Source organism: Acomys minous (genome assembly GCF_964271855.1).
Source record: "Acomys minous genome assembly, chromosome: 9".
Taxonomy (NCBI): domain Eukaryota; kingdom Metazoa; phylum Chordata; class Mammalia; order Rodentia; family Muridae; genus Acomys; species Acomys minous.
In genome coordinates, this window is record NC_140490.1 from 119,356,647 (window position 1) to 119,384,461 (window position 27,815).

Below are 27,815 nucleotides of genomic sequence, written 5' to 3' on the forward strand. Positions count from 1 at the left end.
TCATGTCATTTGTTCAGGCTTCAAGCAACTAGAATCTGATTGCTAGAAAGTGAGGGTTTTGCTGTTTTACTTTTTTGTATTTATTTATTCACTTTTTGTCTCTACATAACATTGAAAACAGTGCAAAACAAATGACAAGTATTCTGTTTAACTTTAAAGAATCCTGAATGGATAGACATAGACTACTATTTTATCATGAAAATAAAAACAATTTGCAAGAAAAAAAACAATTAGAACATGAGTGGGCTGGAGCTATAGCTCAGGGATAGAGTATTTACTTAAAATATGAAGGCCTAGGTTCAGTCCTTAGTGCCACAGAAGTAGGAGAAGGGAGAGCAGGACGAGGAGAAAAAGGAAGGGAAGGAGAGAATGAGGGAGAGGGGGAGGAAGAAAAAAGAATGAAAATGAGACCTAAAAAAAAATAACTAAGAGTAAAATTCATTAAAGACCAAATTGGTTTTTTAGGTCTCTAGTAGGTAAAGATTTAGTTTCCCACACATGCCTTTAGTATCTTGGGTGAAGTACAGTGGTGTTCAAAGTGTGATTATATATCACCAACCAACATTTTTGTTAGAAATGTACCATCTTGTAAGAGGAGTTTTTGAGTCCCCACCCTTTAGCTGAGGAGTTGTTAGCATTTAATAGCTACTGAGGGAGGGAGGGTTACTTTTCTTTGGCTATGTGGTTGCTGGTGGGTTGCTCAAGCCACAGTGGATAGCCCCACACCCATGCCCACATGGCCAGCACTAACTGGACTAAAGGGCTCATTAACCATCATCATAATCATCACTGTCATCGTTGTCATCATCATCATCATCATCATCACCACCACCACCACCACCATAAAGGATGTCATCAAGTCTAGAGAGAGAATGTTGGTGGGACCCATGGAGAAGTTGGAGGAAGGTGTGGCATGGATAAAAGAAGAATACATTATATACATCTGAAAGATTTTCAAGGACTTAATAAAATATTGAAAAGATGTCCTAGAGCTGAAGAGATGGCTCAGAGGTTAAGAGCACAGTACTTACTGCCTGTGAAAAGAGCTGAGTTCAATTCCCAGCACATCTGTGGGTCAGTAACTAGAGCTCTGGTGGGATCCAACACCATGTATAGAAACACTCACATAATTAAAAATTTAGCGCAAATAGACCTTAGCCAGGTGTAGGGACACATGACTTTAATCCTAGTGCTCAGAAGGCAGAGGCAGACAGATCTCTGTGAGTTTCAGGCCAGCCTGGTCTACACAGTGAGTTACAGGACAGTCAAGTCTACACAGACTGCAGTCCTGTCTTGGACTGCCTTCCTCCCAAACCAGAAATGTTGGTGGCCTGTTTTAAGTGTTTCAGCCCTCTTGAAGTTTTGCTCAAACTCTTGGGAATCTATGTCTAGTTCTTAAGCATTTGTGTAATGAGAATCCGCTGGAGAGCTTTGCAAGGTGCACAGTTACCCTTTACATCTGCCAGGGACCAGTCCCAACATCCTAAATCCTTAGTGGCCATAGTCCTTTATTTACATGTAAAACACGCACACACACACACACACACACACATACACACACACGCACATATACACACATATACACACTCACACACACATACACACACATACATACACACACACATGCACACACACACATACACACATACACACACACACACACACACACAGTAGGTGGTTTTCATCTTGGTGGTCTGTATACCAACATGAGAAGTACTAAGATTTAGTAGATTTTTCTCCACAAAATCTGCTTCAAGTTGAGCAAACTCCTTTGCTGTCATTCCTCATTTACTGAGAGAGAGGGGGGAGGGGAGGGAGGGAGGGAGAAGGAGGGAGGGAGGGAGGGGGAGAGGGAAGGGAAGGGAGGGGGAGAAAGACAGACAGACAGATAGACAGACAGACAGACAGTAAGCTAATAGGAGTGTGAGAGTTTCACCACCCCTTCACCAGGGACTTAGGGCTACACATGTTCCAGGTGAGGCTGTGCCCACCTTTGAGACAGGAAATGTTTGAGCTGCATTATAGTGACACATGCTAAAGAGGGCAAGTGAGATTTCCACTTCCTAGAATATAGTTTGTCTACTCAGGTAATTAATTTTATTCCTTCTCAAGTCTCTGATAGGGTTGACGACCAGATAGGTTAGTCTTACAATTAAGCACAGTTGCTTAGGGGTTAAGATGTTTTTAGGTCTAGATAGACGCTCTAAGTTGGTGGAGATGAGATAGGACAGACATGGATTTACATTCAGAAGTTTACACTCACCATGATAGGTAAGACGTTCTCTTCAAGGTTTCCAAATACAAATAACGAAAACATTATGAATGCAACATTTATATAATTTCTGATTATTTCATGGTTCTTCTTGGTATAGTTTATTGTTATATGTGTAATGATATAAATGTGATATCTATATATACATATATACATATATGTGTATGTGTGTATATATATATATATAGTTTGTTAGGTGCTTAGTCAAGGTAAGATACATCTGAGGATCATGTTTTCATCCAGAGGTAACAGCTGGATAGTTTGGGAAAGGGGCCTTGATCGTCATACGCACGGCTATGAGTACATCTTGTCTAAGTAAGATGAGTCTTAAAACAAGTTTAAATGAATTGTTGATTTAGTGCAAGTTATATATAAACATAACTAGAGAATTAGGCACATACTTCATTTCTGCATCGAGCCGCATATAGAGGAGTAATGAAAGTTGTCCTGTCTTTTTGTTTTTAAAAAGGTCAATTTTGATGAAAATGAAAGGTATTAGTTGAGATTTGGCTAAGTCAGGTGCGTATTTTTAGTTAAGTGCCAGGACACATTAAGGCATTAATAATAAACATTCCCTTTATGTCATTGTATTTGGATTTCTAAAAAAGTCATCATCATTAGTCATTAATGTTGTGGTTCTACCTGTTATATAAAATATTTTCAATCATTGTTTTCTTACTAAAATATATGAGTTAGTTTAAAGGAAACTATACAGTAAACGTTGTTCCTGGCAACATTTCAAAAATGGCAAACAAGATGCCAAAGTTCAAGAAACTTTGTTCAAAATCACATTCTCATGAGTTTAGCAGATTCGTTTTTTACCACTTTTCTACTGTGGAGCTTTTAGTTTTTCTTGTTATGAACAGTGCTTCAGAGAACTCTTCCAGGGACATAGTGTTCATGTACATAATGGATCCCTTAGGAGAATTCACAGGTGTGGAATCGAGTGGAAGGGCAGTAATTATATCAGATTAAAGTTTGGAATTAGTATCCATCAGCCATTTCTTTGAGTTTTTAATGAAGGCATTTAGGAGGCTAGTAAAACAGCACTTCTAACCCATGGGAATGATTTCTTCTTTATTACTTGCAGGTCATTTAATGCAGTTTCCTTTAACTATTTTCTGGGACTAAATGACAGTTGTGACCCAGGGCAGTGCTATGCTGGAGAGAATGCTTGGCTGGAAGATCTGGCTTACAGTTAATGTTAACCTTTGTGCTTAATTAGCTTTGTGATCTCGTGCAAGTCATAACCACTTTAAGCTATAATTTTCTCATCCATAAAATTGTACTAAAAATAATATACTGCCTCACTGAGATGTGATTAAATGAAATGATATATGTGAAAAGGCTTGTAAATGTTGGAGCATGACATAAAGTGTTAGTTGTTGCTATTACACAAGTGTGATATATGTTCCCCCACCCCCAAGACACTCTGCAAGAACAATCCTATGACCTCAGAGATACAAGTCATCTCATGCAGTGAAGAGAATCCCTTAGCATCGCGAGGTAACATCTACAAAAAAGATGGAGACAAGAACTACACGGCAGCAAATTTGTTTCTTTACTGATAATCCTTTTCCAGTAAATACTAGAAACTGCATATGTCATTGCAGTAAATATGATTAGTAGCTCTTACTTTGTTATTCGTCACCAAATCTGTGAAAACATTCCTCAATAGTCACACGACTTGCTTCTCTAGACTTGGTTTGGTGGGTTCCAGGTTAAGGGACAAGCTCTTCCTGGGACCTATAGGTTGTCAGAAAAGCGGTGTTCTCCACCAGTGCTGAGACTGCTCTCTTACGGCGATGTGCTTTGCTTGGGTGGCTTCTTGTCATGGTGGATACAGGTCGCCTTGCCCGCCTAGTTCTTGTGACCAGCTCTGGGCAGGAGAGCAGGTGTGAGTGCAGTGTGTTCAGTAGGGCTAGAGCTCAGTACTGAGTGCCTCCGGGTTCTGGTTAGCTCGGACACTTCACCATCCAGGACCTCAGTGTGGTTATGCGTAGAGCAGGTGAGATGGATGGTCTTCACAGTCTCTTCGCTGCGGCTTCCAGAAAGGTTCAGAGTGATAGTAAGTGGAAATTGAGAGGTTGTCATTAATGTGGGCAGGAAGGTCTCTTGCTGGGCTGTGTGTATGTGTGCATGTCTGTGTGTGTGTGTGTGGAGGGTCTACTCTATGACATCACAATACCCAGCATCTGAGAAGGAAAAGCCACAGAGGTTCAGTTACTGGCAGAGGCAGAGGTAGAACGCTACTGGAAGGACCCAGGAGGATCAGCCAGCCATGCCTCCAGTTCAGCACAAGGTACATGACTTTGGCTAAGCCAGTCGTAGAACCTGCTCGTGTCTAAAGGAGAAGGAGACACCCACAGGTGACCATGTCTCCAGGCTTAGGAAGAACAGTACAGCCCAGAGGCAGTAGCCAAGGTACCTACCATTTCTGAGGAGAGGTAGGAATCCAGAGGGGCTCCCAGCAGAAATAGAGCTACAGTCATCCAGGAGGTCATGAAGTCACAATACAAAGGCATCCCAAAGTTTCCGGACTCCCACTGGCCTCTCTCCGGTTACCGGGAAAACGCAGAGGGCACTACTAGTATCTGTAGCTTGTCTTTGCTACTTTGTGGCTACTTTCTTTTTTCCACCCTTTTATTCCATCCTTTCAGCCCCCCTAATCCTAGATAAAAGAGGAAAAAGGGATAGAGAGGAAAGAGATCGCTGAATAAAGTCAGGGATCGAAAAGAGAACGACCGTGTAGTCAGACTACTTCCTGCTGATTTGTGGCGTCAGGTTCCTTGGGGGAATTTTGATCTTCGCCGTCAGGATATCTAATTTCTTCTTTCTTCTTTGTACACAACTACTGAAAACTGCAGCCAACAACAACCAACAGCCCTGTGCCACCACTCAGGGCCCTAGCATTTATATACCCTCTGAGAACTCTGCAGGATTCCAAACACAATTGCAGAAACAATCTGCAGCTGGAAAAACCACAGCCTGGCAAGAGCATGAGGCAAATCATAGTTAGCTTGCTGCAAAGCAACCCCATATCTTCACCCCTGGTATTAAGACAAAAACATACAATAGTTCGTGTTTTCTTTTTAAGAATCCAAAATTCTCATTATAGGTATTTCTAGTGGTCATTTCGTAGTTACTTTAAAGGAATTTACTCCTTTGATGATATTCTTTTGCATAACTGCTTTTCTTTTTAATGGCTTCTCACAGAATGACAGGAAAGAGTAAATATTTCAAACATTTAAGTGAAAGAATCATTTTAATAGAGATAGTTTTTTAAATGCCATAAAAATATAAGGAGAATAAAGGTGTATTATGGGTTAACAAAAGAGATTAACTCCAAAGTCTAGTTTTGAAATCCCAAGACATCAAAGACAAAAGGCCACCTTGAGGAACAGTGAAACAGAACATTGGAGCTACAGATCAGCTGGAGCCTGCACCCCACTCTGCCCACGTCTAGGGATCCTCCAGTGAAATAGTTGCTGGACATGTAAATAGTTCTGTTTTCTTTACCTTGCCTTAGGGTTTTAGCTTCCAAAGTATTTATTTCTTCCTGGAGGCCCAGAGAGATTCCAAGTGACAGCAAATAGCTGATCTGTTTAGCAGCAGGGCTGGAGCTCCAGGCCCTGGCTTGTCTCTGGACTGCCTTGTGTCTTTTTTTTTTTAAACCAGTTTATTTATTTTTTTAAATTTTATTTTATTAATTTATTCTTATTACATCTCAATGGTTATCCCATCACCTTGTACCCTCCCATTCCTCCCTCCCTCCCATTTTCCCCTTACTCCCCTCTGTCTTAACATAGCAACCCCACAGTCAGAGGCCAGGACTGCTCAGGCAGGCTTTTCTGAGCATGCTCTGCAAGATCCTTGTTGTAACACTCCAGCGGGGGCTCTAATGAGGATCAGTTTACCCACAGGACACACTAGGGGCAATGGAAAAAGAGAAAGAGACCAAGCACACCCAGGCCACAGTTTTAACACTCCTCAGCCTCCAAGACATCAGGAATAAATGCATCACTGCTCTAAGAACAGTTCCGTGATGCTCCAGGAAAGCCCCAGATCAAAGCAGATATGCTTGCCTGTTCACTGGATAGCACACCTTCAGCTTCCATCTGGAAAGTTACGTGATTTTTCACAATTAAATTATGCTCCAGTGTCTTAAGACTCTGAAAATGAAATCTTCATTGGTCAGTTTTTAGACTTCTTTAATTATACCAACAGGGGAAAACCAGGCTTAGGCTTTACCTAAACTAATAAGCAGAAAACATAATTTCCTAATTCATCTGTATTTACATTTACTGACAGTAATGTCCTATGAGCCTTGACCCATGGCCTGGGTTTTAAGAGCTGTCGGGGAGATCATGTAGAAACGTGTCCCGAGAAGATGAGCACAGAGAGGTTGTGTCTTGGCTGGAAGCACAGCTCCGGTCTTCTCAGCTAGCAGGCTGGCCTAGTGCATTCTGCCCTTGATTCCGTTGGACTAGTTTATGTCGGAATTGACCCTTTGCATTTCCAAGTTAAAATATTCTAAAACTGAGAATATCTCGTTTCCCTCACCGGCTGTTGGTACATGCAGTCACCCTGTGGAGGTAGCACTGTTTATCCTGCAGCTCCTTTCTGCACTACCCCCAGACTCGTAGACCTGTAGTCAAGGTCCCAAAACGCCCCAAGCCCGTCCAAGAGGTTGAGACAATAATGAAAATAAACACAGGGAAGGTAGCAAGCTGCCTTGTCTTGAAAACTGGTTAGATACAGCCCATTAAAAAGAAAACAAACAAAAGATGGGGAAATGCCTCAGTCCTAACATGCTCACTATGCAAACATGAAGGACAGAGTTTGGATCCCCAGCACTCAAGTGAAAAATTGGGCATGTTGATACGTGCCTGTGAGCACAGAGCTGGGGATGTGGAGGCAGGAGGATCTCTGGTGCTTACTAGCCAGCTTAGCCAGTGGTCTTTAGATTCCTCAAAAGGTGCTGTCTGGGTGGTGATGATGATGATGATGATGATGATGATGATGATGATGATGATGAGATATGGAGGAGTGATAGAGGGAATCATATTTGACTTCTGGCCTACATGTCTCCATGCACATAAATGTACCTACACACACAATCATGTACCCAGGCACACACTGCATGTATACACACTATTAAGCATTTATACAATGTATAGCATTTTTACTTCCTGTGTCTTTGCCTTTTACAGTGTAGGCACACCATGTTCATTTATGAATGTATATATGTAATATTGTATGTGTATAAGTAAATATTTTGTATGGTAGCTGAGAATATCTCATACACAGGTGGTAAGTGACTCATCTTTATTACCCAATATATTTGCTAAGTGAGGCTTCTGGAACATTTCCTATGACTTCAGATTTTCTTTGGAATTATCTTGGTAGTTTAGGTGATTCTTCAGCCTTGTCCCCGGTTTTTCCGTTGCTCTGTGTATGTCTTACAGCTGCAGTTAGTTTGTAAGTTTATGCCTGTGCTCTCTCTGGACACAGCTACTCCAAGTTTCTAATTGAATTCATATTCATATCTATGCAAAGAGCTAAATTCTAAAAGGAAATGAAGTGAAATCAGTAATTGTTTTAAGATAAATAAATCCTAATTTTCATGGTTGTCAGATTTGCTTTATCATTGAAAATATGTGATAAGTACTTTTGTTGCTATTGGTTAATGCAGACTATCCTTTATATTATAGATTTATATTGGTTTATAGCCAATTGAAGCCTCTAACTCCTAAAAAACAAAAACAAAAACAAAAAAAAAACCCTCTTAAATATATTCTTGGCTTTCCATGCAGACTTGTCTGTGGTAGAGAGAATTATGAATGTTCCTTCAGGAAAAAACCAGTCCATTGTGACATATGATTTGAACAGAGCTGTGGTCTCTTTCCGCTTCCATATTAATTTCAAAATCTGTGTAATATATTAAGTAATTTGCATACACTTGTCTTGGGTTTTCCTGGCAGGAGGAAGTTGACTGTGGAAAACAGGAAGAAAAGGGTTAGATTCAGCTTCTGCAATGTGGTACTTCAGCTCTCTCTAGTAAGCTGAAATGCAGATATGCCTGGAAACTTCTGGAATGTTTCCCTTAGAATTACCCCAAAACTTGCAGCTTGACTTTAAAAGCCTCAGAAGGGGAAAGAAAAGAAAAATAACACTCCAAAGATCCTGAGACATTGGTGCCTCGGCACCTAGCCGCACATAGATCCCTGACACATGCAGGGCACAGCCCTTCAACCCAACCCAGCCCCCATCATACTTACTCCTCTTAAGGATTGTGCAACAAGGCCTTTGTAACCCGAAGCCTGAGATGTGTGGAAAGGAATGTGACCCAGAGTGAATGGGCGTTGGTGCCACCAAGGGCACAAGGAGCTCTCCTGCTGTTTACCTTGTGGCTCCTGGGAACCTCATGAGGGGAAAGGTATGCTCTAAAACAAGCCCTCAGCAGAGCTATGAGGCAGCTGCTCTAGTGGCTACACATCACCCGCCCCCACCACCAGCCCCCAGCCTTGCCACCTCCAGAAGCATTTCTCCCTACCCCAAACACCTACACCCAACTAAAATGGTCCAGCGCAGTTGCTTCCTAGAAAACCTGAGCCACTCACCTTGGACACACTCTTCCTATCCCAGCTGTGCCCTGCTATTAGCTATGTGTTGGAGGTCTCACGTGCCCTGCAAAGAGAAGGATGTTGCCAGTGCAGAATCTGTAGGAAACAATGGTAGAAGGCCAGAAGCTAAAATGCTGGCTGACCAGGGCTCACAGGACCCTGTGTCTTCCCCCTGTTCCCCCCTCATAGACAGATTCTCCATCTTGTCAAGCATATTCCGTCCACCACAGGTGGAGAATGGTGTTACAAGCTGAGTCACGAGTGCCCTTCCTTTAAGTTGTCCAAATATCCCCGTCAGAGCTCTAACCAAAAGGAAGTCATTTACGCCAAGTTTTGTCATTTGTGCTGTTGGGTATCGTTTACTGTAAATGACAAGTTCTGCATTTATGAGCCAGTATTGTTCACGAACTAAGGGCAATCCCAGGAAATGAACTTTTAATTAGCTGACTAACTTCTTGCTGAGCTGATGGAGGGCTACACCTCACATCAACCTTTCTCCTCTTTTGGGGAATGTTAACAGTACAACGTCATTTTTAAGAGGCTCCTTGTTCGGTTGGGTTATGTGTGAGGAGCTGGTATGTTTTCACGCTCCTAACCAATGTGCCGCCTCCCATTGTGTCACATCCTTTCAAGGTGGTTATTTTCACCCTAAAAAATTCAATATCAGTTTTAATTCAATTCAGTTTTTTAAAATGTGTGCCTGGAACTGTAACAAGCTCAGGGACAATTAGAGAGTGAAATACTGTTTCACTTTCAAAGTTCAAGGATTTAGTTTGTATGATTTGTACACCTGCAAAGAGTTCAAAGACAAAGAAGAAACTCTATGTGAAAAGTGTGTTTGCTGTGAACTTCAAAGCACCCCTGGCCCTCAGCAAAGAAGAGGTGAAGTTGTCTGGAGTGTTTAGGGAGCACTGGGCCATGGGAGGGATCTTGAGGAAGAGAAACAATAGGACTGACTGACCCATGCTCAGGGAAGAAAAATGTCTTCCATTGAAAATGCTAAGCAGGGCAGGACTCACTCCTACTCACTCTCCTTTCCTTTTCACAACTCCACAAGCGCAGGACACAATTTGCATCCCTTGATTGGGACATAGAAAATAGGAGCTATAGAAACACACAGGGAAGAATGAAAAGGGTCTGAGCAGGTGTCAGTGTGTAAGGCTCTGCGTACTGGTGCTAGGGCTGAACTACATCTTGCATGCTGTATTGGAAGCAGATACCTCAAAGTCAGCATGCTCCAGATCTGACTTGCCGTCCATCAAACGACTCCCCTTGTAGAGTGACCATACTGGAAGCCCTGCTGGGTATCTGGAATATTCTGGATACCTAGAGCTACTTGTCTCTGCCTTCACCCATCTTCTCCATAAACTCACAGCTCCACATCTTCAAATTTATCATTTCCAGTACCATCTGCCTATGCTGGCTGGTCCACTTCTGGTCGTCTTTTTCTAAAGGTGGCTCATCTCCCTTACTGCGCTTGTCTGCAACCCACTGGGTACTCCTTCCCAAAACGGAGAGATTGTTGCCCCCAGTTTAAAAATAGATGCTTGCAAAACAAGGATTCCATTTGCTGGCCACTCAGGGGCCTTTGTCCTCCTCGCCTTCTTCAGCCACCCGTTCCCTCATTTCTTCTCCCCATCTCTTGACTGGTCAGGCAGGAAACCGGCTAAGTCAATTTGTTCATTTTGGAAGCTGCTAACCCCCACTGCTGGTTCACTCAAGAATTTTAAGTTTTATTCCTTCTCAAGTCTCTGAGGGGCACTGAAGACAAGATAGTATAGTTTTACAAAAGTTTTAGTTGGTTAGGGGATAAGATCATTTTAGATCAAGGTAAAGAAGTTAAGTTATTAGAGTTGAGATAGGATAGATATTGAATTTCAATCAGAAATTTAGACCCAACAAGACAAGAAAGACATTTACTTCAATCTGGGCAAATACAAATAGCCAAACCACTATGAATGTAATGTTTATAGAACTCATGATTGTCACATGGTTCTCCCTGCTCTATGTAGTTTGTTTCATACATGTGTAATAAAATAGCTTCTTTCACCTTCCTGCCATCCCAGCACTCATCTCCGTGGTCTTCCCACAGTTTCCTCAGCATTTCTGAAGCTGAACTCTCGACTCATACCCTGTCCCTGATTTCTTCTCTCTGCTTTTACCTCCATCGTTTATGACGTTCTTGATGTGGGCAACTGAGCCGAGTGGTTTGGAAGACACAGAACATAGAGAAGAATGTTTGAAGACAGGGAGTAGTGCTTGCAGAGACTCAGTGGGCAGGAGCCTGTGTTTAAGGAACTGACGGGCGGGCGTCAGAGGGGACAGGAAAGAATTGGCAGGAGGCAAGAGCCACGCCTGAACGCTGGGTGGTGCCAAGGGCCTGCGGTATTTGCTTAAGTTTAAATGCAAAGGTTTAAAGGGTTGTGAGCAGAGTGATGAGAATATATTTACATTTAAAACAGCAATGGAGAAATACGGGAGAGGGCTCCAGTTAGAGTCTGGCAGGCTGAAGCCGAGAGAAGCGTCTGGCCTGTGGTCATGACAGGGGGAAGGCAGTGTGGGGCAGTGAACTTAGGGACCATCGGAAGAAACGATCAGGCCTAGTCGAATGATCAAGTAAGGAACAAATTAAGATGAGGCCTATAAGTGGCCAGAAATTAGTAACATGTAAGGCATGCAAGGCATGTAAAAGGCATGAAAGGCATGTAAAAGGAATGCAAGGCATGTAAGACATGTAAAAGGCATGTAAGGCATGTAAAAGGCATATAAGGCATGTAAAAGGCATGGTACCTCGTACCACTGTGGACACGGGCTTTTATGTTACATTACAGAAATCAACAAGGTATTTGTTTTTGGCTTAGGCAAACTCAAATTTTTGCGAAAAAAACCTTTTTTTTTATTTGAGACACAGTCTTGCCATGTAGCAAAGGTTGGCCTCTATGTCATAGCTGTCCTAGTACTGGAATTAGAGGTTGGCACCGTCATGCTGTGCTACAAAACTACAATGTTTAAAGAAAACACTGGAAGTGTTGTAGAGGGTAGACTGGAGGGGCTGGCTGGTCATGGCTGTTGAGGTGGGATAGTCATTGCGGAAAACACTCTGCTTTTAAACTAACCCTAACCCATCACAGCTATGGCGGCCTACCACAAACGTATTTTCATTGGGGAATAGAAGGCTATGTGGTTTTGTTGAAAAGTCTATGTGTATACTGCATGTTTTTTTTTCTCCCAGCCCCAAACTCCCAGAATAATCATTCACAAGACTCAAAACACATTTACAAATACCTAGGCCATAAAGCTAGGCTCATTCTCTGCCTAGCTTATAATTTAATAGCCTGTTTATTGTAATCTAAGTTCTGCCATGTGGCTGACTACCTCCACCCAGGTACCATGAGCCTGTCCGCGCTCTCTCTCGTGTCTTCCTGGTCGAATCTCCTGCACCTGGTTTTATTCCAGAATCCTTTCTGTCTGCTCGATGTTCCACCTTCCTTTCTACCCTCTCTTATGGGCCATAGGCTTTTTTTTTTAAATTGACAGGCAATGCATCCATACACTAGAGAAGATACTCTCTCTACATGTGTACATATTTGTTAAAACAGCATTATTCTAATGAAAAGCTATCTCCCAGCCCCATGTCCCAATCCACCTCTATGAAACTCCACACTTTGTATATGCCCCAGAAATGCTCTGTACATACACAACTGATGTAGGTGTGCTTGCGTTCTCCACGTGCTGCACACACATAGGGACCAGATTTCTTTTCATGTGAAGCTACTATATATACTCTCGTGTGATTAGTTAAAAAAAAAAACCTAATTCTTCTATGTGTTCATTTTTTATTGAGGTACAACTTATGTAAAATAAAAGGCACTTATTGTAGAAGTTCGCCGATGTATGCTTTGATTAATTTGTGTACTGTGGTAGCTGCTATCCTAATTAAGACATAAAACATTTTTATCACCCCAGTAAATTTGTTCTGTCTCCTTCTATTTGATTATCTAGGATTTTATGAGTAGTTATCAATCATTTAACCTCTCTAGGTTAATTTTTTTCTCACCCAAGGGGGAAATATATATGTATGTATATATGTGTGGGTGCACATACATATATAATTTAGTTTATTCCATGTATATATACATATATATGAATAAAACAAACTACACTTTCTTTTTCCCCTTACACAAGATATTTCTTGCAATCTTTGTTGCTGTGTGTATCTTTAGTCCCTTCTTGATGGAAGACATCCCTTGTGTGGAAATCATTAGACGTCGTGATAGCATGTGACTTTTTATATCTAGCCTCTCTTTCTACTCTGTAAAGATGAGCAAACAGAAGAATTAAAATTGAAACTTGAGGAGCAAACTTGAGATGCTACAATGGAACAGAGGTGCTACATACTAAGATAGCGGCAGCATGAGGCTAAGAGATGGTTCATTGGTTATGAGCACTTGTTCGGCTCCTAGCACGCAAATGCTGGTTCAGACATCCTTAGCCTCAGCAGACTCAGTGCCCTCTTCTGAACTCTATGGGCACACGCACATAGTGCACATATAAACATGCAGGCAAAACGCAGATACACAGAACATAGTGGACGTACTAATATGAGAGGGGGAAATCTTGTGCAGCCTCAGCCCTAGACAAGCAGCTACAGCAACTGGGAAATCTTGAGAGTGGAAGAGACAGTGTTCCTCAGGGAAGAGCCGCCAGTGGTTGTCCAATACTAGTGGTCAGCCCTGAGATACACAACCAGGTAACCTTATATGGACTGAGCAGGTTATACAGATGCAGAGAGAGAGAGAGAGAGAGAGAGAGAGAGGGAGAGAGAGAGAGAGGGAGAGAGAGTGTGTGTGTGTGTGTGTATGACAAAGAAATAGAAGCCATGAATTTGAGAGAGAGCAAGGGAAGGTACAGGGGAAGGCTTGGAGGAAGGAAAAAAGGAAGGGGGAATTATATAATTATAATTTCAAAAAATAAAATATATTATCTTAAAAAACAAGATAAATATATTTTTATAAAGATACTAACAGCAATCAAAAAGGGACTATTTTGTGAGCATCAAAATGGCATGTTCTGCACTAGATCGAGGGCAGCAGACCATCTGTAGTAACCTAGGCTCCCTGCACTAGGACTCTGAATGACTTGTGCACATTTTCCTGAGGACTCGGTGGTGCCTCCCACAGTAACTGCTGTGACTGTGCTTTGATTTCTCTGAGTATTTTTAAGGAGTACATTTCTGAATGTGTTTGTTGCTATGCTCTGTGGCCCCTGAAGCAAGCACTGTACCATGGATATGCGTCCATTTCTGAAGCTATTCTTTTCCTGAAGGCTGGGTTTGCATTTTCAACGAACAAGACCTTCAAACCTTCCAGTTCTGAGTGAGTCCTGAGGATGCTTCTGGCACTTGCCTTTACCAAGGCTCTTGAGGCCTGGCTTCTGTGTTTAGGCCTGATCTATTTTTTTTTTTTTAGAAACAATGAGTATGTTTATATCGAACCATTTTTATACTAACTTACACAGATCTGATTTACGCTTAGCATCGATAATGGACATATCTATATTTACTTCACAGATCCCTCGGGCATGAATGGGTAAGCAAAGTATGGTTTTCAAAAGTCCTCTTGTCTTTATACAAACTCTTGGAGGGCCCACGGCTTCGAAGCGCTCACTTGTCTTCTTGTTACTTAGATCCTCTTTCTTCCTTTTCCACCTTCATCTTCAGTCACAAGAAACGCTGGGTCTCTTCAGCTACTGGAGCTCAGGCTTCCCTCCTTGATCCGCGCGTCACTGTCACGCGAAATTGTCTTACTAGATCCAGGTGCTTCAGCAAGAAATAAGGTTGTTGTTGTTGTTGTTGTTGTTTTAATCTCCAAATATGTGATAAACTCCAAGATTTTCTCTATGTATCCAGTCACATCAAGAGTGTGATTATAAACTCCAGAGAAGGATTTTTCCTTTTTTAGAGATAAAAATTTCAACACTGCTGATGAAGATCTCCTAAGATACCTTGCTTTTTAGAGCCTTCATCTGATGATATGGACCATGAACATCATTTTGCTGGAATCTGATGAACCTGGATGCATAGATGACTGCACATCTTGAGTTGTTTTTGCATAGTCTTTCTGCTCTTTCCTTGGAGATGTTGGCGCTGGTCCCTACTGCCTTTGAAAGTACATAAGTTGTAAAAAGCCACCTTCTTTCCCGTCCAACTCAGATTTCAGCTGGAAGTCTTCACTGGGAGATGACTCTTTGACTGTCCCAGTTAGCTGATGGTCTTTGAAGACTTCTTAACGCTCCTTGCAGGGGCTCTGTGTTGTGGGAGCCAAAGCCATCCGTAGGAAATCAGTCACGTTCTTTAACAGCCTTGGCAGTCCACACTCCATCCCCTACGTCTTCCTTTCTTTGTCGAAGTCGTGCCTGGACACCCAGGAAGTGAGAGCACTGCTGGAGCCATGTCCTGCGCGTCTTTCTCTTCCTTCTGTACGAAGCACTCCCGTCTGTCCTCCAGATACAGTGCATCTCCTCACCGATACCAAGGATGCGCTTGCTCTCCCTCTCCCTGCCACCCCTGGCCCTGCCGCTGCTGATAGGTGGATGGGCCCTGCCAGTGGGGACTGTCTGCACCCGCTCTTTCCTTCCTCTGCCCTTCTCCCCTTCGTGGCTCTTCCCGCTGTACCTGGTGGGATCCTGTGACTGCCTCCATGGGCCTGTGCTTTTCTCCCCACACCGCAGCAAGAGGCAGCTAGAGGACTTTCGTCAACTCCGTGGCACAACCAGGCTCGCATTTTGGTGATTTCATCATGACAAATGAACGGTAAAAATGGTAGCACAAAACTACTATCCTTAAAATTCAGAGAACTATACAAAGAGGAAGAAATTAACCAAGGAAATCTAAAGTGTCTTACTCAGCACCAGTGTCCCTTCCCCCATCCTCACTGTACATTTTGGGTTTAGAGGATGAGATCTGCCCACTACCAGCACATTATGGCCATTTCTCCTGCTTCTTAAACACAGAACTTAAAGCGCCTTTACAAACATCTCATTTTCTCCTTGATTCTTAGATAAAAACAAGCAATCATAAAAATACTTAAAGTACATACTATATTGGTTGGGGTTTCTCAGAGCCAATAGGATATATTTATAAAGTAAGGCATTGATTCTTATAATTTGGATTTGATAAGTCTGAGGGCCCAGAACGAGCAGTCCTGAGCCCCAAGGACAGAAGGTGCTGCGGTTTGAGCTGGAGAACAGGGAAAACAAAGTCTCTGTAGTTAGTTGTCTGTCGGAAGAGAGGGACGGAATTTAATCTTAGGGAGGGTAAATCTTTGTTCTCTTTGGGCCTTTAACTGAAGATGAGGTGCATCTGCTTTTTGGGAGTCTATTGGTTGAAATATTAACCTTATCCTAAACTCATTCACCCAAAAAGAGTAATGTTGGACCAAATATCTGGGTACCGTGTAGCCAGGCAAGTTGGCGCATAGAATTAGCCATCACACCAGAGAACAATTAACTGTAACAGTGGTCTGAGTGGAAAGCCACCCCATCTGCATCTGACCAACACTGTGGACCATACCGCGTTCTTATAGTTTAGAAATGAAGACACAGGCTCCGAGAGTTGAGTAAGTTTATCTAAGCAGCTTCCCTGGTAAATGGCAGAGCTGGGATCCCAAGCCTCGTACATGCCTCAGCTGGGTGTGGGCAGTTTCCCATGGGCCCCGGGGTTCCTCCCTCCCTAAGACGACATTAGCTATTAAAGCTCAGGGAAAGCAGTGTCCTATCTTCATGTGTGAGCATGCTGGATTGTGTGCAGTGTGCAGCTACAAGAAGGGTCCCACTTTGCTTGGCTTTGAAAGGGCTCCACGGAACATTAACAGTTACTGTTTACCGAGAGCCACACCCCTGTGCTTTGTTCGGACACCCACTGTTGAGTGTTTACCCCAACCCTGTGCTCTTCCACCACTCACTCTGCATGAGTGAGGGGCAGCATGCCAGGCCTGCCACAGCTGTAGGGTAAGATCCTGAGGCATCCCTTCCAAACTACTGTCCCATGGGCCAGTCCAATCCTGTCCCATTCCTCACCAAAATCTTTTCTAAACAGCTTAAAATGTTCATGAATCAATCATTGTGTGGCTACGTGCTGCCTGCTGATTCACCCAGTAGGGGTTGGGCCTTCGTCTATGGAGATGGGTCTGGTTTGTGGCCTGATGGGCTGTTGCTCCTCCCTGTTGCCCAGCCCCCTCCTACTCCATGCTTTAAGAAAACAGTGTCTAGTGGCAAGCTTAACTACAAGCCCCCAAATCCATCTTCTATACAGATGCCTCTGTCCGTTTCCTTGGAGCTCTCTCTAGATGCTCCTGGAATTTCCTTCATCATGATAACGAAATTGGTCCCTGATGTGCTGTTTAGTTGATTTTGTGTGTGTGTGTTTGTTTTTGTTTTTTTGCTGCTGTTGTTATTGTTTGGGGTTTTCGAGACAGAGTTTCTCTATGTAGCCTTGGCTGTCCTGGACACACTTTGTAGACCAGGCCAGCCTCGAACTCACAGAGATCTGCCTGCCTCTGCCTCTCTGACTGCAGATTACCCTGGGATTCCAGGCATGTGCCGCAGCGCCTGGCTTGTTTGGTTGATTTTGACAACAGCAAATACCTCGTATTTACATAGGGAAACACCAAGACTGAAGAGAGTGAGCTCCTTGCCCAAGCTTCTGGTGCAGCCTGCAGATATCAGCTCTGATGGAGTGAGAGGATCCTCCTGGACCCACCCCATGTGAACAGATCATAGAGCAGGCCACATGTGGGACAGCGCTTGTGGGAAGCCTTGGGTTGGAGGTCAGCATCATGTGCCGTGAAGGAGGTGCAGAGCAAAGGAAGATGTGTTAGAGGAAAATGGGGACAGAGCAGGACACATTTTGCCGACTGAAGCCGAGCTCTATGGTCTTCATGTGTCAGTGGAAGGCATAGGGAAGAGCTGAGACTTCTGTCAGGGACTGTGATGGGGGACTCAGTCAGGTCCTCTATGGGGACTCAGTCAGGTCCTCTATAGGGGACTCAGTCAAGTCCTCTATAGGGGACTCAGTCAGGTCCTCTATAGGGGACTCAGTCAGGTCCTCTATGGGGACTCAGTCAGCTCCTCTATAGGGGACTCAATCAGGTCCTCTATAGGGGATTCAGTCAGCTCCTCTATAGGGGACTCAGTCAAGTCCTCTATAGGAGATTCAGTCAGGTCCTCTATGGGGACTCAGTCAGGTCCTCTATAGGGGACTCAGTCAGCTCCTCTATAGGGGACTCAGCTCCTCTATGGGGACTCAGTCAGCTCCTCTATAGGGGACTCAGTCAGCTCCTCTATTGCCAGCAGACATGGCTCCAGATTGTTCCACAAATATCATGTATTTATAGAAGATCAGCTAGTCTTTTATGTGCACGGTACTTAGGCCATGGCACCGTCGCAATCTGTGCGCATGTGTCCTGGTCCTGTGGAATGATGCCGCCGTGAGAGCTTGGTTTGACTTCCCTGATGGGATTGGTCCCAAAGCTGTGACCCACATTATTGAGAGTGGACAGTCAGGTCTCAGGCAAGGCCCATGAAAGTGGCAGACCAACAGACATACAAGGAATCCCAGTCCTTAGTAGTAACAATTTCCCAAAGAAGGGAAGATAGGAATCTTGCTTTCAAGGCTGTTCCACTTTTTCTTTTAGACATGAAGAAATGGAGTGCAGGTGCTTTGCCAACTCTGGAGGCAAAGTGGAGAAGCAGCACCTCCTAGTGGTTGATAAAAACTCTGGGCAGAACCTGCTCTCTGCCAGCTGAAGTCTCCCAAGGGCCCCTGGACGGAGAACCCTCTTCATACATGACATGACAGGGATTTTCAGAGCTAGGAGGCATATTCCTACCCAGGCTCTGTTAGCAACTGTGATTTCTATATGAAAGTGTTCTGGGCCTGGTTTGTTGGCTTGTGAAAATTTTGCCTTAATTATTGTGTGGGTCAAATGTAGCCACATGAAAATGCTTTGTTGACAATAGAATACAGTCTTTCCCCACCAAGATAAGAGATAGTATCTTTTGCTAGAAGCAAGGTATGGATGGTGAGGAGAGTGGTGCAGAGTAGTGAGAGCCACCATTGCATCAATGGAAGAGTGTGAGGTCTTCCTAGAACAAGAAGTTCCTGTGGGTAACATAAAGTGTGAAGAGTTAAGGATGCTAAAAAAGGCATAGTTAGCTACACTTGATCTGAGAATCTTAGCTGAACAGTAAAGTGGTTGAGGAAAGGGGAACAGCTGGCAGATTTGGGGAACTTGAAAGTATCCATGAGTTAGAAATGAAATGACGTGTTAGAGCAGAGTTGGCTGGCAAGGAAGGTCAAGGTGAGCATATGCGAGGCTTGAGCTGAAGGCTGAAGAGACTGGAGACATCAGGGACCAGTGTAGGATAAGGGGCTGTAAGGAGGATGAAGGTGCTGACTGGGAGGGACACATGGTCAGGAAGGCCCCCAGCCTGATGAATGGGATGGAAAGAGTGAGCTCTGTGTCAAGGTCACCTTGGGGAGATGAAGAGCCAGACTGAGGCTGGCTGTGCCAGGATGAGAGTCTGTACGTAGCAGAGACACCGAGGGTCAGGGCAAAGTCTCTCGAAGAGCTGAAGAGGAAACACGGGGATGCCCAGAAAGTATAGAGGCATGGATACACACTCAGATTTAAAATTTGATGTGAATTACATATAAACTAGTCAGTACACATATGGTCACCATTGTGGCTGCAAGATGTGGAAACAGATGGTTTGGAGTGAGTAATATTTTGAAGTTGAACATAACTTTATTTACTGTGTATATAGTATTCTGTCTGTGTATGTGCCTGCATGCCGGAATAGGGCATCAGATCTCATTATAGATGGTTGGGAGCCACCATGTGGTTGACAGGATTTGAACTCAGGACCTCTGAGAGAACAAACAGTGCTCTTAACCTCTGAGCTATCAACCCAGACCAGAAAAACACACATGGTATACACTCACTTATAAGCAAATATTAGCCACATAATACAAGATACCCACACTACAACACACAGACCTAAAGAAGCTAAATAACAAGGAGGGCCTTAAGGAGGATGCTTAATTCTCATTTAGAAGGGCAAATAGAATAGACGCCGGAAGCTGTTGAAGAGAGGGAACAGGAAGGGAGCCTACTAAAGAGGTCCCCTGAAAGACTACACCAAGCAGGGGATTGAAGCAGATGCTGAGACTCACAGCCAAACTTTGGGGTGGAGTACAGGGAGTCTTATGGAAGAGTTGGGAGACAGAGGGACCTGCAGGGAACAGCAGATCCACAAGGAGACTAATGGAGCCACCAAATCCAGGTGGAGGAGAGATGATGCACCCACCAAGGGCCATGCATGGTGAGGACCTAGACCCTCTGCTCAGATGTAGTAGATAGGCAGCACAGTGTCCCTGTGGGTCCCATGATATGGGGAGGAGGGACTACTTCTGACATGGGGACATGGGCTCTGGTGCCCACTCCTTGATCACTTCTCCCTGGTGGGGTGGCCTTGACAGGCCACAGCAGAAGAGGATATAGGTAGCCCAGGTCAGCCATCAGGGGAGGAGGGCTCCTCCCTTCTGAGGACTAGGGGAGGGGGTAGGGAGGGGATGAGGGACTGGGTCACAATCGGATGTAAAGTGAACATTTTTTAAAAATAAAAATAAATTGTTAAAAAAGAAAAAGAAAAAAAATAACTGTTTACAATTTGTTCTCTTTTTTAACACTAGAGGGCAACATGGCCACATAGAATGGCAGATCTACTTTGTTTTAGGGCTGAATGGAGTTATTCATTAGAATATCTTGCTTGACTTTTAAGGAAAGTTACAAAGAAGGCGTTTTGACAGATGTGCAGGCAGCGGGGCCCTAGGGGCCCTGGGCAGAGAGACAGCTAGTAAGTACTTGAAAATACTGTGGTGATGAAACACCATGAACAAGGCAGCTTGGGGAGGAAAGGGTTTATTCAGCTTACACTTACACAGCACTGTTTGACATTGAAAGAAGTCAGGACAGGAACTCAAACAGGGCAAGATCCCAGAGGCAGGAGGCGATGCAGAAACCATGGAGGGGTACTGCTTACTGGCTTACTTCCATGACTTGCTCAAATTGCTTTCTTATAGATCCCAGGACCACCAGCAGAGGCATGGCACCGCCCACCAAGGGCTGGACACTTCCCTGATAACCACTAATTAAGAAATTGCTTTACAGTTGGAGCTCAGCTGAGGTCCGTCTTTTCAGGTGACTCTAGCTGTGTCTAGATAGCACAAAGCTAGCCAGGACATCGTGCTTGTCAGTTCCTGGCCCCACATAAAAGCTACAATAGTCCAAGCGTCCGGGGTTTAACCTCCATGGCTACACCTTCACACTGACTTGGCTGTGATGTAATGTCTAAAAATAAGGTCTTATAAGAGTAGCCCTGGGAGAAAAGCTGAGGGACTGATGTTCTGTTGCTCCTACATCTGTGGCCTTGTGATGCCAGAGACAGCCGGGCAGTCTGTGTCTACACTGTGGAACAATCCAGAAAACTTTATAACATCTCCCTAAGACTCTGGGAGGAGGAGGAGCAGGGCTGTAACGGGTAGCATGTGGCTTGGTGGTGCTGAGGCACAGTGGGTTTGTCCTCTGGTGGATGGAGACCTATAAGAAGGAACGCATGTAAGGGAGGCAGAGGGGGTACCAGGAGCAGGTACCACCAGCATCAGATTCCGTCTGATTGTGCATGTTTGGAACCCAAGGGTGTGGGTGTCACTGTGGAAGAATCTGCAAAATACCACCATACCTATTCTGAGAGGGGCTTTTCTACTCCCGCCCCCTGGGAGAGGCCGGCACTCAGCCGTGGTTGTACAGTTCCAGGCACCTTCAACTGACACTCAGTAATGCAATGCTGTAAGCAACAGGAGTCACTTAACTCTGCATACCTGGACTGCTTACAACTCAGCAACTCAGCAAGTTCTGACTACTCCTTCCATGAGCAGGTGGAAATGTATTGCTGCGAAGGCCCACTGGGGATTTATGCAAGCCCTGATGTACTAGTGCAGTGGGCCAAGAGACAGAGAACCTCAGCCTCCCAGGCTAGCGACCGTGGGACACAGGGAGGCAGACGTGTACCAAAAGAAGGGACACACGTTGTCATTCAGAGCTCTCTTGTCCAGCTCAGTTTCTCTTCTTTGAATTTTAACCAGAGTACAGAAGTGCGGTGTGACAGCTGAGCACTGCCATTCCCGTTCCATCTCTTAGCCTTCCGAGATGGACGGTTGTCCTTGGGAGACATCACGTGACCACAAGTAACAAGATCTCTTCCTTAAATGGATAGGGAGTCCTGAAATGCCTGTGACTTGTGAGAGGAAGCATTTAGGGAGTTACCAAGTGTGGCATATGTGTGCTTTGTCCTTAGCATTTCCTTCTCTTTCCAGGACACACCTGTCACCTACTTCCATTTGTAAGGGGGCTAAGATACAGCTTCAGAGCAGTCCCTGGAAGCCACCACTACAAACACTGTATCTTGGTTTCTGTGCATCTTCCTTTTGTAGGCGGGTTGACCACACTCAGATGACAATTTGCAGAATGTCCTTTATAATTAAAATCCTATTAAAAATGACTTTTGCTCTGGTCATGGAGTCTTTCACTTGTTTTTTTTGTTTGTTTGTTTGTTTTGTTTTGTTTTTTGTTTTTAAGTTTACTAGCACAGAATCACTTGGACTAATCTGGACAGGAGACAAGGACCGCTGTGGAGTCACCGGTCAAGGTTCTGTTTACACACACTCTGTTAAAGAAGCACATCTGTTGGACTCAAACCTTCTTGGTTTATTGCAGCAATTTCTTATCATAAGCAAGCAACAAGGTGTTTAAACTTCACACACGTGAAATACATGGTGTGTTTCCTAGCAGGTGACAAGACTGTCAATATTTTCCCAGTAACGCAGCTCTCAGATTAGAGATTTACTTAAGTAAATAGATATTGTCCTTGATGTGAGATCGCGAAGCAGGTCCGTGAGCAGTCCCGTGCTTAGAGCCATTACTTCCTGCCTTTTTGAGCTCCAGCACATTTGCCACCCACCTCTGGTAAGAAAGGAAACAGCGAGCCTAAATTACTCCTCCAGTTATTATAAGCTCTTGAAGCAAAGTTCTTCAACGAGTTAAAACTTTGCCTCAGAGCCAGCAAGCCTGTTTTCAAAGCCAAGCTACACTGTGTCCTATCTGGAAACCTTGGGTCGTTTTCTTAACTGCTCTAATCTTAGTCTTCTTTATAAAATGATAATAATATAATAATATAAAATATAGTAATATAAAAGGGCTCAATGAATATTTTCTTTTTAAAAGTAGCACAAGCTTGCTGTATTCAGGAGCAATTACAACAGGGAAAGCGATTCTCATGCATGGAACTGGACTCTATTCTGAGTCCAATATGAGCCAGTCAAGATTCATAGCCCAGGGTCAAAGTTTGGACCAGCAGATGGAAAAATACTAGAAAGGAAATGTCAGGGATGGGACAGATTCTGGTGAAGTAGACTTTAGTGTCCTTATTGAAGGTATCTCGGGGTACCAAGTGTGAGGAATGGGCAGTTTGATAAGACATTGAGGGTTTTTGAGATGGGAGAGTCTTTTCTAAGCTTAAGGGCTGGCTCCGTAGGTAAATGCACCTGCTACCTCACAACTTGAGGTTGGGGGAAGAAGAGAAGCTACTCCCTAAGTTGTCCTCTGACCTCCACATTCACACCAAATCACATGGCTGCCCTGCTAAAAAGTAAACAAAATAAATGTAATAAAAAGAATAAACAAACTGAGTTCTCATGACTCATCCTACAATGCTATGGTGCGGGCCAGTTACGAGGGCACACTAGTTCTGAGGGGAGAGGCCTGACGGAAGTTCACAGGGAGCGCCAATATGATCACCAAGGCAATAACACTGATTGGCTGAGAAAACACTGAGCTTTAGAATAAGAAATTCTCTATTTTCTTTTACTGCTTTATACATTTTTATGACTTAAGGAAGATAGTCTCATTAGGATCAGCTACTCCCATCGACAGCAGCAGTGTCACCACCATCTTCTCATCACCACCATCTTCATGGCTACCATCTTTGACACACCACGCATTGGGTAAAGTGCCTCATATGAAACAACAAGAAGTAGTTTCCATTTGTTGTACAAATTATTCAATTTAGTGATAAATTTGTCAGGGTTGTATGTTCGAACTCTTAAAGCACTTCCAACGTGCTAGGTTATGATTTGGGTAGGGAAGAAAATAGCACCTTCCTTCTTCCTCCTGACCCTGCTCCTCCCCTTTCCTCTCTGACCCTCCTCCTCCTCCCTCTCCCCTTCCTCTCTTCTCTTCACACAGGATCTCTCTACATAGCCTTGGTGGTCCCTGGAGCTCACTATTTAGACCAGGCTAGAGGTCCACCTGCCTCTGCTTCCTGAGTGCTGGGATCAAAGGTGTGCACCATTACACCTGACATTATTACTTTTGAAAATTTTATACAATATATTCTGATCACAGTTTCCCTCCCTCAGCTCCTCCCAGATCACCTGTCCTACTTCTTCATACACACAACTCCATGCCCTTCCTTCTTCCTTTATAAACGAACCAACCAACCAACCAACAAAGCTAGAATAAAAAGAAAAAGACACAAGAAATGTGCAGGTGAGCACGTGCGTGCGCACACACACACACACACACACACACACACACACACACACACACACACTTTAAACAGCCCATGCTAACCCAAGAACGCAATGGGCTGTAAAAGTCTATAGTGTGAGTGTTGGCACTTGGTAGATGACAGCTTACAATAGTCTTGTGCTGTTCCTCTTTTATAGAGGAAACACATAAGGAGCAGCTTGTGTAACTGTAAGAGAACAGGGATATTGTTTTCCAGCTACTGGAGCTTGAGCTAATTTCTGTGAAACCAAACTTTAATCACGTGGATGCCGTTATCATCAGCAAATGTTTCCTTAGGAAACATGAGCTGTGGAAAATTCTTCCGGAGAGCACCCGGCTGGCAGGTGTTTTCCACAGTACTTAGCTGAAGAGCTCTCTGAGTCTGCTGTCTGTCTCTGATGTGGGGTCAACAGCAGTTCTCAACTGGGCAGCTCCCTAGAGCCACTTAGAGAGCTCTTTAAAAATGCCCGAGCCCAACCGCACTGCCGGGTTTTGCATTGGATTAGCTTGTGTGGCCCTAGGCGTCAACTCAGGACGGTTGCCAGCCGTTCTTGGGCATTCTGATCTAGCTCTTCCTCTTTAGCCTCCTGAGGATCTATACTTTCTACGTATTTGTAGATTTGACCGCATTAAAAATCTCAGCCCCTATGTAACTTTAAAATTATATAAAAAATATTATTTAAGGTCTCCGGGTGGGAAACAAGAGGGGGCCTCAACATGGAAACCATGCTGGTGGGCTTTTCAGATGATGCTACCAGGAAAAACAGGTTTAAAAAACTTGTAAACATATACAACTTATAAAAATGACAAAGCGTCCTGGGAACTTTAACCTGTTTGCTTGCCTGTGACGTGTAGGACTTGACTTCTACAGAGTCATTCTTCAGTTATGACTGAGAAATTCCCAGGGGCGCCTGACAGCGTCTTCATCTTACAGAATCAAAGAAATGACCTATATTTTCCTTTCCAAATTCACTTAATGTAATGAATCCTGACCAGATTGTCGGTTCCCATGGAACTTGCACGTGATGGCCTGAGGCTGGCTACGTAGCCCAGTGACAAAGCATCTGCCTGGCACATGTGAGATCCTGGGTTCCATTCTAGCATTGTAGACAAAACCCAAATTCCAAACCAACAAAACAGCAGCAAAACCAAAGAGAACAATGGTGGCTTGAGTTCTACCAAAAATAATGATGATGACGATGATGATGGTGATGATGATAATGATGTGATGATGGTGATGATGATAATGTGATGATGATAATTATGATGATATGATGATGATGATGTTGATATGATGATGATATGGTAATTGTGGCGATGATAACGATGGTGATGATAGAGTGGTTGCTAATCAGACTTGTCATCTCTGTGACATCATGCCTGACAGAAGAACCTGAAGAGTTGGAAAGGTTTGCTTTGGCTCATGGCCGTGGCGGTGTCTGTCCATGGTTTTCTGACTCCGTGTACTTTGGCAGAACATTGTGGAAGCAGCACTATGTGGAGAAGGAGACTGCTCACCTCACAGAGAGGGAAAGGGACTGGGCATCACTCATGGCCCTCAGGGCCACATCTCCGGTGATCCCCTTCTTCTGGTGGGGTCCCCTCTCAAAGTTACAGAAACAGCTGGAGATGAAGGGTTCAACCCACGGGGCTGTGGGAGATATTTCATAGGCACACTAGAGCAGTGAGGTTGAGAGGTGACACAGATGGGTCACAGGGACAGCAATATTGCCTTTGCTCCTGCTGTTCAGAAGCCTTTATGTGGTGATGTTTGTTAAAGCCCTGTGTCACTGCCCGTCCCATGTTTAGCATTCTTCTGAGATATTTTTAATGAAAGATACTTAATGAGAATTTAATGAAATTTAAATGAGGGAATGTGTGCCCTCATACTCACGTGTGAATTGTTTTGGTTGTGTATTCAAGGACTTTGCCTGATGGGGCGGCACTGTAAGATTCTGTGTTAACATATTAGTTATTTCTTTGAATAGTCCTAACCGTATGCTTTAATTGAAAATGATATAGAAAAAGTTCTGATGAGCCTCTAAGGGAATAGTGACCACTCCGTCCATAGAACTTAGGAGAAACGACCATGTATTAGTTTGCTTTGTATCACAGTGACCCAGGTATGTAGCGGAGACAGCCCGGGGAAGGGCTTACTGTGACTTAAGGCTTCAGCTCACTGTGCTGGGGGGTGGGGATGGGGGTAGGGCAGCAAGAACGTATGGCAGCGCCTGTTCACAGCATGCCAGGCCACGAGGTAGACCAGGGTAGGACCAGGGATTGTGTCTAACTTTCACAGGCTTGTCTGTAGTAGCCTACTCCCACCACTTATCCCTACCTCCTGAAGTTTCCAGAATCTCCCAAATGCTCAAACATGAACCTATGGACATTTTGGATTCAAACCATGGGCAATTAGCACTTCATACCCCTCCCGCCACCTCAGGAAAGGTCTCTTTAGTTCCTCCCTGTCTTTTCTAAGCCCTCCTTTTAAGAATGTGAACCGTTCACACCGCAATGCCTTCAGTTTAATGCTTCTCAGATCAGTTGCTTACATGCTGTGCAGCGGTTCTCCCTTCTACTAACGCTGTTCAAAACTCTGTCCTCCTAGAAGGTCTCACCAGGCGCTGGCTATGAGCCTTGGTGGTGTGTGTTCAGAAGAGCTCTGTATACAGCTGTGTGATCGCATCTTATGTGCAGTGTACCTGTACACATCAGGATGCGCTTCTACTTGTGCAGGGGAAGCAGCCAGGGCCCAGCCGGATTCTCACCCACCTGTTTGGCATCTGCCAGCAACGGCATCATGTGCCTCCTCTCTGACATGCTCGGTTGCTTTGTTCAGGGAAGCAGTGCCAGGTCTGCTCACTGCGTGTGACATGACCTTGGAGCATCTATCCAACAATCTTCCTTTTGAACTTTTGCTTTTGGTCTCTTCGGGACGTCTGCAATGCTGAGACCTCACAACCCCAAAGTCCGTGCTCTTCTCTTTCTCCTTCTTTTAGGTTGTTTCCAAGTCCTGGCTATTATGAATAACGCAGCTATGAACATGGTTGAGCATATGTCCCTGTTGTGTGGTAGTGCATCTTCTGGGTATATCCAAGGAGTGGAATAGCTGGGTCTTGAGGAAGCCCTATTCCCATTTTTCTGAGAAAGCGCCAGATAGCTTTTCAAAGTGTTTGTACTAGTTTGCATTCCCACCAGCAATGAAGGAGTGTTCCTCTTTCTCCACACCCT

At 44.2% G+C, this 27,815-nt stretch overlaps 1 protein-coding gene across 2 annotated transcripts in view; it reads left to right on the forward strand.

Annotated features, from left to right (window-relative positions):
* Positions 1 to 27,815, forward strand: part of DNAJC5B (DnaJ heat shock protein family (Hsp40) member C5 beta) — a 108,024-nt gene that overhangs the window by 32,252 nt on the left and 47,957 nt on the right. Inside the window, exon 1 of one of the 2 annotated variants that reach the window (XM_084797276.1) lies at positions 4,444 to 4,574. The exons of the other annotated variant lie outside the window; for it this stretch is intronic. The gene's annotated coding sequence lies outside the window, so the exon portion shown is untranslated. Of the gene's footprint in view, positions 1 to 4,443; positions 4,575 to 27,815 lie in introns of those variants that run through there. 2 annotated transcript variants of the gene reach the window in all.